This window comes from Canis lupus, chromosome 5 (genome assembly GCF_003254725.2).
Source record: "Canis lupus dingo isolate Sandy chromosome 5, ASM325472v2, whole genome shotgun sequence".
Classification (NCBI taxonomy): Eukaryota; Metazoa; Chordata; class Mammalia; order Carnivora; family Canidae; genus Canis; species Canis lupus.
This window is the reverse complement of record NC_064247.1, coordinates 50695183-50709291: the sequence shown is the minus strand read 5'-3', so window position 1 is coordinate 50709291 and position 14109 is coordinate 50695183. Positions and strand designations below refer to the sequence as shown.

At 43.2% G+C, this 14109-nt stretch overlaps 1 long non-coding RNA gene across 3 annotated transcripts; it reads left to right on the top strand.

Annotated features, from left to right (window-relative positions):
* The first annotated feature begins 26 nt into the window (after positions 1 to 26).
* On the top strand, positions 27 to 12600 carry LOC118354865 (uncharacterized). Of its 3 annotated transcripts, XR_007410832.1 has the most exons (4): positions 27 to 118; positions 865 to 1187; positions 4574 to 4643; positions 11331 to 12600. It is a non-coding gene; the product is annotated as an uncharacterized LOC118354865 (long non-coding RNA). The 3 variants fall into 3 exon arrangements; XR_007410831.1 differs by lacking the exon at positions 11331 to 12600 and having other exon boundaries at positions 865 to 1153; positions 4574 to 5170; XR_007410830.1 differs by lacking the exon at positions 11331 to 12600 and having other exon boundaries at positions 4574 to 5170.
* Positions 12601 to 14109: the final 1509 nt, after the last annotated feature.

Genomic DNA, 14109 nt, shown 5'->3' with positions numbered 1-14109 from the left:
AAAGAATCTGATTAAGGCCCCCAGGGTGTTAGCTTCTGCCTGTGAGTTTGGAGGCAGAGAGGTATAGGGGAAGGAACTCACTGAGTCCCTACTGAATGGATGGATGACCTCCAGGCAAGTTACTTAACTTCTCTGAGTTTTGTCAGCTACATAACTAAGACCACCAGTGACCAACTCAAAGTATTGGGAAGATCAGATGAGACTTTTTTTTTTTTTTTTTGGTGGAAATTGAGGAAGTGATTAAATTTCCCATCTTGGTTAATATGGAACAGACAAGAGAGAACAAACAAGGGAGGTCAAAAGAAGCTATCAACTATCCTGTGCAGGCAAAACTCTCTAGAACTATTTCTCTTCCTATTGTGCACACAGCTCAGTGCAGGCACAGGCCCTGCCAATGTGAGGATCACTGGAGAATTTCTCTCTCTGATGGGCTTAAGAATGCAAAGTGTTGACTGTAATGGAAAAAGTATTGGAGTTAGCATCAGGATATCTGAGTTCTATATCTGGTGCCACCATTTTCTAGCCTTGGGCAAATCACTTGACTTCCATCTTTTTTTCCTCTCCCCCCTCAGTAGCAGAAGAGAAGTTTCTATAAACCAAAGGTAGAGCACTTTACTTTTATTTAGTCCTTACCACAACCCTCTCCAGTATGTAATATCATTATGACCAATTTATAGAAGAGGAACCCCAGGAAAAGAGTGGTCAAGGGTTTGTCCAAAGACACACAGTTATGAGGGGCCAGGCTATAAACCCAGGTAGTCAGACTCTAGAACCTATGCTCTCAACCTCCACCTCAAGCAATGATTCCATTTGCTTATCTGAAACTCTGGAAGAAAAATTGCCCCCTTCCTTCCTTTCAGGCAGCTCTGAAGATCAGATGGACTCATGGATGTGCTGGGATGTGCTTTAACTGCGGGATGCACTGCAGAGGTGTGGTAGTGTCTCACTCGCTGTGGCTTTGGAGGGCAGCATCAGCACAAAAGTCCTGAGCATGGCTGTTTCAGAAAGCCAGATTTCAGCTCAGAGTGAGGACACTACCTGAGGACTGAGTGCTCCTGAATGAGCTGGACTACCTCTCAGGCAGGAAGCACCCCCCAACAAAAGAAGCACCTGCCTAGATGAGAAAGCAGTGGAGTTTCCTTCATCACCTCTGGTAACCGAAGTTCCTGACACGGGTCTCTGCCAGGGTAGGAGTGGGGTACTCTATTTCCTGGGCTTTCCCTCTCTTCCTCTCTTCTTCTCTTGCCACTGTTTCCCCCTCAGATTCTGTGAATTCTCATGTTTCTGTGAGGTTGCTGAAGCCCCACTTGACCTGAGTGTCCTTTGCCAACTTCATCACAGCCTCTGGGGCAGGGGTGGATATGTGGGAAAACATTTTTCCTAAACTCTGGCTCAGAGTCCTTCAACATCTGTGGAAAACAAGGGAGTTTACCACACAACCCTCTCACAATCAAGTACTCAATTAATGCTTGGCTCCCCAGAACAACCTTTCTCAAGAAAAATACCACTTAAAACTTTTTTTTTTCCTTCGCCTCTCTCCATCTTTCTGAGAGAGGGAGTTCTGAAGCCAACCATGGAGAAAGAGCCTTTGGTTTCCCCCCTGAAAATAGTTGTTCTAATACCCTGGCCAAAGCATGCAGAATGGACCACTGAGCGTTCCCTGGCATGACCTCCACACTGCCTGGGCAGGGACAGACCAAGGACTGAGATGAAGACCTAATAAGAGAGCAGTAGCTCCTTCATGGCTTCCTCTGTCACAGCCTCACCCCAACAGAGGACAGGAGAGCCATATCTCCCCAGGAACACCAAGAGATGATGTATGTATAAGAGAGAGAGAGAGACAGAGACAGAGACAGAGACAGAGATGGAGAGAAAGAGAGAGAGATAGACACTATGACACTATTCAGAATTTTCCATCCCTTTGAGATCTGGAACTCTCTGATTCAGAGTGTGGTCCACAGACCACCAGCATCACCGTCAGCCAGGAGGAGCTTGAGCTTGTCTGAAATGCAGAAACCTAGGCCCCACTCCAGAGTGAATCAAAATCTACGTCTTATCAAGTCCCTCAAGCAATTCTCAGGCACACTAAAGCTTAGAAGCGCTGCTCTAGATTTGATTGCCTCAACAGCCCTAAGTATGTTCCGTGGCAGTCCAAATCTCTTCCGAATTTGTCTGTTAATCCCAGGGATCTCACCCTCTCAGGGGCATCCCTGGAACATCTGCTTCTGCTGCACAGGACAGTTTAGAGCTGATTTTGCCCTCCTTTGCTCCCTGTCTCTGTCTGTTTCACATCAGACCAGATGGGAGACTTAATTCCTTCTTCAGTTTATACCAAAAAGCAACTCACACAGAGCATTTGTGTATGTGTGTGTAGGAAATGTTCCCAAAATTTGCTGAGTAGGGGAGATGGGACAAAACAACCACTGAAACCACTTTATACTGAATGATAGACCACACAGCAGTAGTTCTTCCCTTGCCCCTCACCCCAGGTGTTTTCTAGTCCACTCCATGACCCTGGGTCACCTCTTCCTGCCTGTCCTCCTTGGTGCCTTTCCTCTCTTCTCTCCCCCTTTCTATCAGAAGCAAAACTCCCTTCATTTTCTAATATGGAGCAGGAAGGATAATCTTTCTGTTATCTTCACATTAGGTTCTCAGGATCCTCCGTCTGTCCTATATATCACAAAAAGACAACTCCTTGCACCCATGTTCATAGCAGGACCATTCACAATGCCAAATAGCTGGAAGCAGCCCAAGGGGCCATGAACAGATGATTGGATAAACAACATGTGGTACATGCATAGGATGAGATGTTGGCCTGCCCATAAAAAAGGAAAGACATCCTGATACTGCTACTACATGGAAGAACCTTGAGGACTCTATGCTAATGAAATAAGCCAGTCAACAAAAGATATATATTATATGATTCTATTTATATGAAATATCCAGAGTAGTCATATTCACGGAGACAGAAAGTAGACCAGTGGTTGCCAGAGGCTGGGGGAGGAGGAGAAGGGAGAGGAGTTGTTTAAAGAGTCCTAAGTTCTGGGGCACCTGGGTGGCTCAGTGGTTGAAGGTCTGCCTTTGGCTCAGGTCGTGATTCCAGGGTCCTGAGATGGAGCCCCATGTCAGGCCCCCTGCAGGGAGCCTGCTTCTCCCTCGACCTATGTCTCTGCCTCTCTCATGAATAAATAAATAAATAATCTTAAAAAAAAAAAAAGTCCTAAGTTTCAGTTTGCAAGATAAAAAAAGTTCTGAAGCTGGGTTGAGGCCAATTAGAACCATGCCTGAACCTTCCTCAACCTGAATATCAGGAGCTGCTGGTCTCCTAAAGGGATGTAGCTGAAGCCTTTTGGAATACTGTTGGCCTCACAAGGAAAGGAAGATCTGGAGGGGAATCCTGCCTCAGTCATTCCAGTATGTAAAATGGCAGGAAACTCACTTCATGTTCTGGGCTCCTTCTGGAGTATTTTTCACCTACTCATGACCTTCCCACAGCAATCTACAGAAGTGAGTGGCCAGGAGCAACTGGCCCCATTCTGTACATTGTGACCCCACTCCTTAGCCACATTTGACCAGACTGGAGAAAGGCCCTGACTCAAAGTTGTTTCAATCAGGCTCCCATCTGTAGTAATGAGGACTCCAAACAGGGAGAAGCAGAAGGTCAATCTCTCCTATGGTTGGCATGATAACTTGGGGGCTTGAAAGCTGTTCGAGTCTGCCATGCACCAACCATTTGCACTGAGCAGCTGAGAAAGCCAGGCTCAGAGAAAAAAGACTAGGCTGGTCCATCAGCCAAGTAGAGAAAAGGGGAAAGAAGGAGAAACACCATTCTCCAAGTTTCCTGCAGCCCTCCTCTTCCCAGTTTCTGTCATTTCTGGAGACTTTCCCCATGGCTTACTCATGAGCTTGTTTCCCTGAATCATCCCTGCATCTTATGATGAATTTGTCTCTTTACCTGAAGCTATCTCCATTTGGCTTCTGTTGCTACCAAAGCTACTTTGAGCCATTCCCATTCACCATTTTGAGTTTGATTTGGCTGAAAAATCAAGATAGTGATGCTGAGTCACTGAATTGTTGGAAGAACCAAATGGATATTTTAAAAATATCATAAAAATGGGAATGACTATTATTTTAGGAGAGAGATAACATGGATCAAGCAAAATGGTTTGTTTAGACAGAAGTTTTGTTTTGACTTTTTTGAACCACTGATTTAAAAATAAGAAAAATAATGATAAGAACTGTATAAGAATATATGCAAATGTATCAGAACTTTTTCTAAGTATTTTATACATACTAATTCCTTTAATCTTCACGTCAACCTGGTTTTGCATAGGTTCTGTTCCTACCCCCATTTTGCAGCTGAGAAAACTAAAATAAAAGAGAAGTTGAATAACTAGTGAAGATCACATAATATTTGGTGCAAAGTAATATCTCTGGCTTTTATACCCGTTTCCTCATCTGCAAAATGGCACAAATGATGGATACCTCATGGTTGTGTTTAGAGAATTAACTAAAAATGTCTTCACTATGTATATGATACATAATAACTGATTTGATAAATCTCTTTCATTAGGAAACTCATCATAGATCTATTTCCTTACTGAAATGCAAATGAAGAAAATAAGACATGCAACTATGAAGAGGTAACGTTCAAATAAATAAAAGGCAGTTCTGTTTATATGGCAAGAGATGCTTCTTAAAATTCATAAGACCCAGTGGGGAATAGACTTGAAGATATGTAGCCTGAATGAATGAAACAGGGCTTGAGGCAGCCTCAGACACTTTTCAAGCCCTCTCTTTCCAGGGGAGTCAAGATACCCACATTCTGCAGCCTTTATTATGTTTTCAACCTTAAGAACAGCATGTCTTAATTGAATGTGAAGTGGGGAAAGGCAAGGAAACTGAGAATGGCTACATAGTACTACTTACTGGGGGTCCCGTGGGCATCATCTCACATTACAGATGGAAAATGGGAGCTCCAAGAGATAAAGCAACATGCCTTCAGTCCAACAACCAGGAAGTTGAAGCATCAGATTTCAAATCCAAGTCTCTCACCCCAAAGTCCTTGCTTTCCTCCTCCTACCTTGAGGTGCCTCACTGAAACAGATACCTATTCCACTTACCAAATTACCAAAAGTCAATCATGTGAAGTAACAATAAGCCTTTATTGTCTCTCACTTTCTGTTGAGTCAGGAATTCAAAAACAGCTTAGCTGGGTAGTTCTGGTCCAGGGTTTCTCATGAACTTACAGTCAAGATATCAGCTGAGACTACAGTTATCTGCGGGTTCAACCGGGGCTGGAGGATCCACTTCTAGTTGAGATTATTGACAATCTGGTGCTGGTTGTAGAAAGCAAAGCCTTGGTTCCTCTTCATGTAGGCCTCTCCTCTGGTTTGAATGTCCTCAGAGCATGGTGACTAACTTCCCCCAAAAAAAGAAACCCAAGAGAAAGAGTGCCAGAGAAGCTATCCTAGCCTCTGAGGTCCCAAAGAATCACTTCTACCACATTTTTTCCAGTTAGACTAAGATCTGCATTCAAAGGAGAGAATTTAGGCTTTGACTTTTGAAGGGAGGAGAATTATGGACATGCTTTAAGACTACTACACTTAGCAACCTGAGAATGAATTTGCAGCTTCTCCTATGACTTGCCTAGCATCTGCTTTAAAGGAGCCAGGGGCTTCAAAATCCTCAACAAGGCAGCAAGGCCATGCATGGCCTACACATTGCATGTCCCCAGCCTCAAACTAGGTCTTTCCCTTTGATGTTATGGACCTAGGCTTCCATTTCCACTAAAATACAATGCTTCCTCCTGCCTGAAAGCCTCTGCAGAGGTGTTCCCTCACCCTTCTGAGCCCTCTCCTAACCTTCTGTTGTCTTGCCAATATTCACTCATCCTTCAGATCATGGTTCAAAGGTCACCTCTTCATCAAATCTTCCCCCATATCTCTGACCACAGAGGGTCCAATCATAAGCTTTTACAAATCCTTGAATTTTTAAATAAGGTCTTTTTATTTGCAATTATATATTGATGTGATCATCTGATCCATGTGTGTCTTTCCCAGTAATATTCAATTACATTGAGACTGCATATGATTTTTTTATTCACTGATAAATCCTCAGCACTTTGCACCACACTAAGCACATAATGTGTACTTAATCACAAATGTGTTGAATGAATGAATGCCTGGTCAATGATTTTCTCATAGCTGGAGATGTGCAAGCAGAAGTGGAACCATCTCTTTGTGTGTTTCAAGGGAGGTTCTAGCATCAGATTGGGGTTGACTGTGTGACTTTTAAGGTCCTTACCTTCAGGAGAGTCTTCAAGATTGTGTGTCTGTGATTCTTGGGTCCACTCACTGGCAAGTAAACTCTGCCTCCTTGGGTGACTCACCTGTGGCCCAAGTCTTGGGTCTTCCATTTCCTAGGACACACCCTCTCAAGGGGCAGGCTAACCGAGGCACGGCTGGCAGCCTGTTACTCACATCAAGCACAAGGAAAGCCTATGTTGGAAATCTCAGGGAGCAGCTGCCCAGGGTTCGAAGGAGGCTTTGAGTGATTGGGCCCTCCATAGCTGCTTTAAGAAGTTTTACAAGGTTAAGGTTTGCTCTAAAAATAAGCCCACAAGGCTTTTTAAAAAGCTTCTAAAACCATATGTCCACAACAGCCATTTTTTTTTGAAGGGCCAGTGAGCCTTTAAAAGCTTCAAAAACCACTACTTGGCCTGCCTCCCACAGTGGAGAAAGTTCAATATGCGCTGTGTTGAAAACCAGACCTGCTTTTAAGTCTCCTAGAATCTGCCTCTGAAACATTCTACTCCTATCAAAGGGGTTCAAGATGGAGATCAGTATGCACGAGGCTTGTTATCCCAGAGGCCAGCTTCTTCCCACAGTAAACAACTGCCCCAAATAACCACAAAACTGCAATTAGTTGCCTATAGAGAGATTGTTTCAAGTCTTTCTTTCCTGTTTCCTCTCTGCTCCCATAGGTCTCCTTCATAGGACAGCCTGTTGTGGATTGTTCTGTTAAGTGCATACACACACACACACCAGGGTGTGCCCGAGAAAAACGTCCACACAGGTAGAATGCCTACCAGGTGAAGGGCCACAAATGAGGGAGAGCATTTATTTGTTAAATTTTTCTCTCCCTTACTTTCTTTCTCTTTCTTTCCTTTCTCTTTCTTTTTCTTTCTTTCTTTCTTTCTTTCTTTCTTTCTTTCTTTCTTTCTTTCTTCTTTTTCTTCTTTTGCTTTCTCTTCCTTTATCTCTTTCTCTCTCTGTCTCTTGCTTTCTCTTTTGTTTCTTTCTCTTTCATTTTTAAATAAATGTATAAGTGCCTACTATGTACCACATATTGAATATCTATATTTCAGCTGGAAAGGCATGGGTTACAAAGAGCAGTAGAAATGGTATCTAAATGAATCCCAAATGAATTGTACCTGAAGACATGTTACAATCTGTAGGGGGACTGGAGACGAGTACAGGGTATGATGCACCATTCTTCTGGCCCTTTGAATCCTTCTAGCTTCAGTAAGGAATCCCTACTGACCCCTTTACATAACAAGGAATCTCGACTCAAAGAGGTCAAGATTATTGTTCATGATCCCACAGGTCCATCAGCCTCAATGAACATATATCTGGCTTCTTCCCTAACAGAAGAAACATAGCCACCCATAAAGAGCTATAGTGCAATAGGACAGGGCACAGTGTTACAAGAGCAGTATCAATATAACATGACAGGAGAGTGTAGAGGAAAGAGAGATACCTTCTAGCCACAAGGATCAGAGAGGATCTTGATACGGTCCTTGGAGCCACAAGAAAGTGGATTCTCTCTTCTCCAAACCAGGGAGCTCCCTTCAGTCTCCTTCCTATCCAAGTGAAATAGCTCCAGTCTCTTTACAAACATCAAGGCATTTATACAGATATTTACCCAGCTTATGTTCACACATCCACAGTGACAGGGAGCTCACTACTTTTTAAGGTAAGACACTTCTGAACAATTCAGACGATTGCCAAAAGTCTTCTTTCTGTTAAGCCACATTCACGGTTCCATGTTCTACAGTGTAGAACCACGTTGAACTGATTGATTCCCATTCTAGCAATGGACTACTGGAGTTTGACTCCTGGCTTCATCACTCATCATAAACCTTTGGGTAATGTACTTCATCTCACAGAGTTTTGGTTTATCAGCAAATCAATAATTTCTACCATAGAGGATTATTGAAGAGACAAATTACAATAATCCATGTGAAAGTATTGTCAGAATGTAGAATATGGTAAGCATGTGGAAAATGTTACCTAGTGTTGAGGGGCCCTTCTTAAAATCTTGAGTAATTAGGCATTTCTTTCCTGTTTGGGGACAGAAAGGAGCCAGCAGGGAGCTCATTTTGAAGATTATGGCATCAAGGCACACAGGAGCCTGAGACAGCTGCAGACAACCTGACGTGTCTCAGGTGCATTCTGGATCACCTAGAGTAGAGACTCTCAAACTTTGGCATGCACTAGTACCTTGCAGAGGGCTTGTTAAAACAGAGTCCTGAGCCACCCCCAAAAGTTTCTGATTCAGTGGGTCTAGGGTGGGGCCCTTTCATTTGCATTTCTAAGAAGTCCCCAGGGGAAGCTAATGCTGCCAGTCCAGGAAACACACATTTTGAGAACATCTAAGTCTAGAGTTTAACCAGTGGTAACAAGTTAACCATGATTTTCCTGAGTACTATGCACACACATTTTACGTCTTTCTCAGTCAGTTCTCCTGAACAGTCCTCCAAGGCAACAATTTAACTACCTCCTCTTCCAAGATAAGAAACTAATGTGGGGCAGGGGAGTTGGGGGAGATTGTCACTTGTCCTTAATAACATAGTCAGTGGCAGAGCTGGGTTTGAAATCCAAGTCTGATGCCCCAATGTCCATGCTCTTAATCTCCATTTAGCAACTGAGTAGACTGAGGCACAGAGAAGTTAAGGCTTGCTTAGATCACACGTGTAATATGTCGTTGAATTAGTTTTCAAATCCAGATCCATCTGACCCCAGAGCCCAAGGCCTTAACTTAAACTTTTGCGAGAAGCAGGGTATGTTGAAGGCTATCTGCAGGTCACTGTGTGAAGCCTGAGACCTCTTCCCTGTGCAGGAATTTTATTTTGTTCTTTCCTTTTTGCTTGGCTTCTCTAGATAATTGCCTTCTTTCTGCAGGCTCTTGATGGGGTAGATGTGGTCTTCCTGGGGATTGAATGACCACAGAAGGAAAATAACTTAGAACAGGCGGTTCTTCATTCTTCCTCACTGGTGTTTTTCCTTCAGAGTCTGGAAAGAAATGTGGCCTCTGCACAATTTAAATTGGGCCATCAATTATTTGGGTCCTGAATATGCAGAGCTCATTAGGGCTATGTTGGCCACAGCAGAGCACCTGGGCTGACAGAAGTAAACTTGGCTCCACTGTTTCAGGCACTCCTGCCTCCCCCCACCACCACCACCCCCCACCGAGAGTGCAGCCCAGCCTGGGATTGCCAGGCATTAATGTGACCAATTATTTCTGTCCTCAGTTACTGGGTCATAAATCCTGCCTGGCACTGAGTCCCTGGTTTCCGGTGGAAGAAGGTTTGGCTTTAGGAACGACTCTACCTTCTGGCTGTAGAGTGGTGTGATATTGTGGTTAGGACTCTTGCCTTGAAACCAGAGTGTTGTGGGGACCTCATTATGGCCTGTCAATAACCAGCTGTGTGGGACTGTCACGTGCCCGTCCTACTCCTCAGCTGTAAAATCTGCCCAGTGCCTCCCAAGGTCGTTCAAGTGACACCATGTTTGAGAAAAGAGGTCAGTCATCTATAAGAGGCCACTGAGAGGATATCTAGGTTGATCTGAAGACCCTGGCATGGTTGCCTAAAGCAAAGGTGCAGAGCGAATCCGAAGCTTCCTCCTGTTCTGGGGCCCTGGCACTTACTCTTACCTGGCCAGAAAGGTCTTCCTTCAGCCCTTTGCATACCTGGCTCCTCCTCACTGTTCGGTTATTTCCTCAAATGCCACCTCTTCAGAGAAGCCTTCCCTAGCACCTGTCTAGAGACCCCCTCTTTGCTTTCGGCACTCCAGTTATTGTCTGAAACATCATCAGTCTCTTCAATATGAAAAACAATCTATACTTACCTTTCCTTTTCTTTGATTGCAAGATCACCATCTAATGATTTCATGTGCTGCCAGGTCAAATCACCTTTTTGCCATTTTCTGAATGAGAACTCCCTGCCCCCTCTGTGAACTCCACTCCCCTGAGATTGCAAAGTTCACTCTTTAAAAACTGTATCTTATGACTGCTCACCTCGGTAAGTCACGATTTTCCAAACCAAACAACCAAAACAATGTGCACAAGTAATTGAGGGCCGAGTGTGATACCCGATGTTTCTATTCATAAACCCAGCTTTACTGTTTTTATTCATGGTTATTACATGCTATAAATTTGATCTACTGTTTTCAAACAGGCAGAGGAAACACAATGGCAAAAGACAATCCCTGCTTTGAAGGAACTCAAAGGGAGAGGTACACAAAGTAGCAGACGGTTGCAGGACCATTTTCCATAGAGGTAATAAAAGAGCATAGAGGCTTGTGAGGTACAGAAGGGCAGAAAAACAGCATGAGTGAAATCAGGATGGAGAAATAGGACGGCATGTTCAGGGACTTAAAAGTAGCCCAGTGTAGGCTGAACAGGAGTGGAAGGGAGTACAGACGACCCACAAATAGCCCCAGTGCCTCTCTGTCCCAATCCTGATTTGGGGGTTCCGGCTATGTGCTTTTATTGTCTGTCTACTTGTCTGTAGTCCAAATCCCAGATTCCAAGTCCCCAGTACCAAGCACAGGGCTTTCCCAGAATCAACATTCACTTATCATTTGTTGAATAAGCTTTGAATAAAGGGTCAAGTTCTCAGGGCTCTCCAGCTATCGCCCTCTCCCCTACTATGAAGAAAATTCACTTGGGAGCCTTACTTTTCCCTTCTTTTTCCCTTTACAGAGGAAGATAAGAATTTTTTTAAAACACGTTCTCATTTCCGAATGATTTAAAAAAAAAAAAAAAGTGGATGCTGGTTGAGCGAGGAGCTCTGTGGCCTGGGAAACACCCAGATTGTTTACCGTACTCATGTGTACTGCCACCGAGCAGTCAGGGCTATCTCTTAACCAGCTGCTTGCTATGGACAAATGACATGTTGCCTCTGAACTTCAATTTACTCACCTGTGTAATGGGCATACTCTCCAAACTCTGTGAGATGACTCTAGAAGACGTGTTTCATAGAATGTTCTCCAGGTAGACTTATTGTAAGGAACTTGGCAAACACACCTTCCTTTAACTTCCAGGCTTCCTCTCTCCTCTCACTGCCAGCTTCTACCCAGAGATGCCCATGGAAAAAATGTACTGGCCCCAAAGACAATAACAAAATGGGATTCAGTGGGATGAGGGAAAGGAAGAATAAGCCTTTCAAATTACAGTGAGAAATCTCCAGCTGCTTTTTCTTCCTTCTTAAATTGCAGCTTATATTGGGGTAAGCTATTGGAAAAAACACTGTCCCAGAATCCTGGGAAATTAGCTCTTCCAAGAAGTCACTGTGTGGCCTTGGACAAGTCATTGTGCTCTCTGAATTCCTCTCTGGTCTAACAAAGGGGCTGGACCGGGGAGTCCCTACAGAAGAGTGTTGTGTAAGAGAGCACACTCTAGACCAGACAGACCTGGCTTCAAATCTCAGTTCCTATAGCCTGCTAGCCATATGACCCAAATATGTCTCAGTTTCCCCATCTATAAAGTAAGGTTATTAGATATAACCTAGCTAATGTGGTTATCCTGAGGCTTAAATGAAATAAACTACATAAGAGATTTAACAGTGTGCCTGGTTTATAGTATTTAAGAAAAAGAAGTTGCTATATTATTAAAACTGTCATCCTCATTAGTATTGTTACTCTCAAATGGTTGGGATTTTAAGTTGAAGGCAATCTCAGCAGAGGTGTGTTTTGAATGTCCATTTTCTCCCTGGGGGCTCACAGCAATACCCTCAAGAGAGGGTGTCCATCTGTCTGGCACACAACCTGGAAAAGGGAACCATGCCCTCCTGTGTCCTTTCCCTGGGGCTTCGTGTTTTTCTCTATGCCCTGCTCGGTCCAGTTCTAAGCACTCGAGCATCTGCACTCTGGGCCCACACTGGTCAGGCAGCCAGGAGGGAGAGGAAACCAGAATAAACATGTTTTGCAAGAGCAGGGCTAGTTTAAGTGAAAGCAATTCTAAATAAGGACAATACAAAGCCTTGGCTGCCTGTTGGCAGCTTCCTCAGCACAGGGGTTTGCCATGGAAAACCAAAGGTCAGACTGATAAGCTGGGGGTGCCTGCAGGCAGGCTGGCAGGAAGCTTATGACAAGATCCCCTCACCCAGTATTTGAATCCAACACAGGCCGGGGGGGTGTGGCTACAAGGACAATTCAAAGACCCAACATGGGCTCTAATCTCAGCTCCTCTGCCGTGACTTAAGGCATGTCTTTTTATCTTGCAAAACCTCAGGTTCTTTATTTGTATGAGAAAGAAAGAAAGAAAGAAAGAAAGAAAGAAAGAAAGAAAGAAAGAAAGAAAGAAAGAAAGAAAGAAAGAGAAAGAAAGAAGGAAAGAAGAGAAGAGAAGAGAAGAGAGAGAAGAGAAGAGAAGAGAAGAGAAGAGAAGAGAAGAGAAGAGAAGAGAAGAGAAGAGAAAGGAATAAGATCTGCTCTGGGTTCCCTCGAAAAATTTTAAAAGACTATTAAGTCAAGGTGGTTATAAACTATAAAGTAATTTGTGAATCTCAGAGTTAGAACCATGTTTTAATCTCACCTCCACTACTGTTTGTAACTGTTTGATCCCGGGCAAGTCAATTTATTTTTCTGAAACTCAGTTTCATATTTTGTGTATTTCATACCTGTCCTGGGTCACTAAAGCAGCAAAGTATTGTGTATTGGTTTCCCATGGCTGTTGTAACAAGTTAACACAAGCTGGATGGCTTAAAACAACAGAAATATATTTTCTCATAGTATGAAATTTGTTTCACTTGTCCAAAATCTGGGTTTTAGGGGAGAATGGGTTCCTTGCCTCTTCCAGTATCTGAGAGTTGCCAGCTTTCTATGGTACATCACCCCAATCTCTACTGCAATGATTACATTGCCTTCTCCTCTTCTAATGGGTCTCCAGGTCTCCCTCTGTCTCCTTCTTAGGAGGACACTTATGATTACAGTGAGGGCCCACTGGGATAATCCAAGATAATCTCCTCATCTTAAACTACTTACCTTAATCACATCTATAAAGCTTTTGCTATAAAAGGTAACATTCAGGTTCCAGGTATCAGGACCTGGTATCTTTGAGTTCCATTATTCAGCTACCCTTAGGGATATTTAAGGAGTAGTATCCCTGTTATACTTACTTCTCCCTGATTATTAAGGAGCGATAGAGTCTCAGAAGGACCCCACTACTAGAAATATCTTGTGATCAAAGCTGAGAATTAAGGCCTATGGAAGTGTGCCAGAAATAATAATGTTGAAGTTCTTCATCTTACCCATAAAACCCCATCTTAGTTATCTCTTTATCTCAAGCAAGTGCCCCAGCAGAGAAACTAATACATGCTTGATGAAAGAATGGATGTAAGGAAATATTTGCATAAATTTGAATTTCATTTTGGGTATGGCAGAGTGCCTGCATGGGTAGACTAAAATCAGATGACCTTAGTGAAGCCATGCCCCTTCCTTTATTAGCTGCGAGACTTTAGGCAAGTTACTTAGCCTAAGAAATTTCAGTGTTCTCAAATGTAAAGTAAAAATTATTATAGAACCTACTACATAGAGTTTTGCAGGGAATAAATGAGATGATCCTTATAAACAAATTTCATAGTGCTTATCATGTGATAACTACTTATATGATATATATGTTAGACATTATTAACTTTAAAAAGTTTTCAAGTTTAATGCATTTAATGTATCCTTTGTATATACCAAGAATTGACTAATGGGGGGGGGGGCAGGGAGAGATTGTTAGTTTAGAGAGAAATAAGGAAACTAGCAATATATCTTCAGACTTATGTTAAAGAAGTCCAATTAATTGCCTTTCTCCCTATCTTCAACTCAGATTCAC